Source organism: Natator depressus, chromosome 1 (genome assembly GCF_965152275.1).
Source record: "Natator depressus isolate rNatDep1 chromosome 1, rNatDep2.hap1, whole genome shotgun sequence".
In the NCBI taxonomy this organism is placed as follows: domain Eukaryota; kingdom Metazoa; phylum Chordata; order Testudines; family Cheloniidae; genus Natator; species Natator depressus.
The window spans coordinates 150,571,379-150,574,691 of NC_134234.1; the positions used below are offsets into that span (position 1 = coordinate 150,571,379).

The following is a 3,313-nucleotide window of genomic DNA, read 5'->3' on the forward strand; positions in this document are numbered from 1 at the left end:
AACAACATAAATTACAGAATTAGTAACACAAAGTATCATAACTGTCCTTGCTCTGCAAAACTAAGTTGCGTCTCAGCAGTCTAGAAGCATCATAACGGCAGTTTAAAACAGCAACAACAACACTGACAGAATAGGGATAAGGCAAAATACAATCCAATTAGCTGTTTTGTTGCTCAAATTATGATAGCTTCAGACCCAACTTTCTGGCTGTCTATATACACTTTAGGCTGGAACTCCCTGGATCAATGGGGCTTAGACAATGAACATTCTCGCTTCAATGTGACATAAGCAAAAAGGGCCTGCCTGGCATCTGGTACATATGCATAGTCCCACAGCAGAATCAGAAGGACAATTTGACCCTAAAGGAATTATTTTTCCTGGGTCAATCTTTCCCAAAATGTAAACAAGGCTTTAGTGGCCAGAGCCGTTAACTGTTAGTTAAAACTGCTTTTGAATTTTAGGAAAAATGTACCCAATGCACAAAGGACCGAAGGCTCAATTTCCTAATGTTAGACCCATCTGTGTGTATGGTATGTAGTTCACGTTCACTGAAGGAATCTTATTAGATTGGAACTATTGCACCACAAGTCCTTGCTCCACTTGTGTACATTGTGTGGAGACTTGTTCTGTGATCATGCTTGCTTGCTTCTTCATAGAATCAAAGAAATATAGGGCTGGAAGGGACCTTGAAAAGTAAAGTCCAGCCCCCTGCACTGAGGCAGGACCAAGTAAACCTTCTTGATGAAGTGTAGATAAATATCTGCCCAGTTTTTGGCAATATTATTTTTCACCTTCAAGCACTTTCCAGGCATGTACCGTAGGAAGTAATATCTCTGCTTTACATATGGGGAAACTGAGTCAGAGAGGTGCTGTGTCTAGCCCAAGGCCCCAGAAAATAATCAGCATCAGACCCAGAACTGGAATTCTGGTATTCCTGCCTCCCAGTTCTGTGCCAAGTCCTGATAAAACAGCTGTTTGCCTCTCTCTTTAGTTTTGCTGTATATGTGGAAACTACTGATCTAACTTCCATTGTGTGTGAATGTGCTGAAAAGTTTCTTACAATATTTTTACTGTATTTGAAAGCCGACTCTTAACTCTACTAAACTAGATGTGCTGGATTGCCATGAAAACAAATCATTTGTAACCGGAGGAAGAGGATTCGTTTGATTCTTTAAAAGGAGGGGGTGGGGGATTATAAAAAGATTTTCCACCAAAAGGTGATGTCAAAGTTGTAGAGAATTTCACACACACATTCAATATGACTCTTTCCTGTTGCTGTGGTTATTCTGCACAGTAAAACTCCATTGGGATAAACTGACCTCACCTCTCCTTTTAGCCAAGACAATATACAATGCTGCCTTTTTCTTTTCTTGATGCTGACATTAAAAAAGAACATTTTTAAAAGTTCCTTTTGTCTGTTACAAAGGAAAAAATCCAGGAATTCATGTAGTTTTCACGGAACTAGCACGGTCTTGAGAACTGAGATCACATAGGGAGCCAGGAACTCCTACTTTCTAATTCCAGCTCTACCATTGACGTTGAGTGATTCACTTAGACCAAAATGTTCTCAAGTCCATTAATTTGGGTATCTTGGCTTTTGAGTGCCCAGCTTGGTACATGTAGGCCCTAATGTCTTCACAGTATCTAATCTATCTGATTTCAGGGTTTCATACCACTATTGCTCACAGTAATAACTGAGCATCTTCCATATACAATGGATAGCAATAGTGAAGTCTCTAGTGGACTTCATGAAGTCTCTGGTTTTTCTCCCTTTTGGGGATAAATTCAGTTGTAATTTGTCAAAGGTGTTGAGCCCCCAATCGGTATTACCTGTCAGAAAATATGGAAGCACATAAGATTAGAAATTATGCTAAAGACAGTAATATTGCCATGGGTCTTTAAAGGGAAAAAGTTGAAGGGAAACTTAAAGACCACAAAAAAACCAAATGTGGCAACACCTAAATGGAGAGATGCCATAAAGTTTTATTACTTCTTGGGAAGGCCGGTATGGTACCTCATTTGTGATTCCACTATTTGTGAGTAACGTGACAGTCCCAAACTCCTAGCAATAAAACCTTTATAACATCCTGAACCTTCACTCACTGTTTCTATATATAACATCCATTTGATTAACTTTGCCATCGCATATTTGCATAATGGGGATGGATGACGTTTGAAGCCACGGCTATCGTGGGTTGTACAATTTCTATCATTCTGAAGAGGAATTAAACCCAGACTAAAGAACAAGTTGATGGGATTAAACAGACAAGTATGTTTCCCTGTAATGAAATAACACTGATGTAGTAACGTGGCAGTTTGTGAAGAGTAGCCCTCGGGTTTCTGAACTAGACCTATGTTTTCTGTTGAAGATGGTGTCACCATTTTGATCTATTGGTTTCAATAAGAAATCTTTAAATTTGATCATTCCATACGTAAACATACCAATCTGAGAAACATTTCTAGCACCAGTTTGAAAATAGATTGAGCTGTTAACATCAAAAAGGTGGGATGTCTTGATCAATATTGTTGTTCTCTCTCACACACACACATCCTCTCTGTTTGGCCAAGATCAAGTGCAGTATCTATACTTATCAATTTAATATTCGATATATCTTCTTTTGGGGACAATATCCCGTAATACTTAGGGGCTTCTTTCAGGGGTCTATATCCTGCCTCTGCAGGGGGATGTATCCAATGGTCTAATGGTCTTTTCCATATTTGTCTATGATACTTCCACAACTCTTCCCTCCCCCACTTTCTGTCTGTCTCTCAGGATGTGTGTCTCACTTTTTTTAGAGCATACCATTTTTCTGCTTGGGGAGTACCATGTGTCCTTTCTTGCCATCCGTTCTTCAGAGATTACTGTGGCCCTGCCAGACATTAGAGTTGGTGGTAAGACTCTGAATGCAATGGCACCGCTTAATCAAATGCTAATTCTGGGTAGTGAAAGAATTGACTGGAATCTGCAAAGGGTGCTGGCAGCAAGAAAATGCATTGATTCACTCCAAAATCTGCTTTGCAGAGAGCCAGGCGGAGATTTAGAATGTAAAGCTGCATTAAATCACAAAGTAATGTTTGGCTCACACAGGAATCCTTTGTGCCCTTAATGAAGGGAAAAACAGGGCTTTATTCTGAAGCTTTATGTATAATCAGATGTCATGTTGTAAGGCTCTGGAAAACACACCAGAAATAATAATTGGGAGGAAATAAAAGGTTTAGTTGAAAACAGTATATGATTTAAATAAGAAATAAAAGAAAATGCATAAGTTTTGAGCATTGGAAAAATAAACTTTGAAATCATTTTCATTGAGAT

General features: G+C 39.0%; 1 non-coding gene across 1 annotated transcript; it reads left to right on the plus strand.

The window, feature by feature from the left end:
* The first annotated feature begins 2,546 nt into the window (after positions 1-2,546).
* On the plus strand, positions 2,547-2,740 carry LOC141981129 (U2 spliceosomal RNA). Its single transcript, XR_012637674.1, has one exon. It is a non-coding gene; the product is annotated as a U2 spliceosomal RNA (small nuclear RNA).
* Positions 2,741-3,313: the final 573 nt, after the last annotated feature.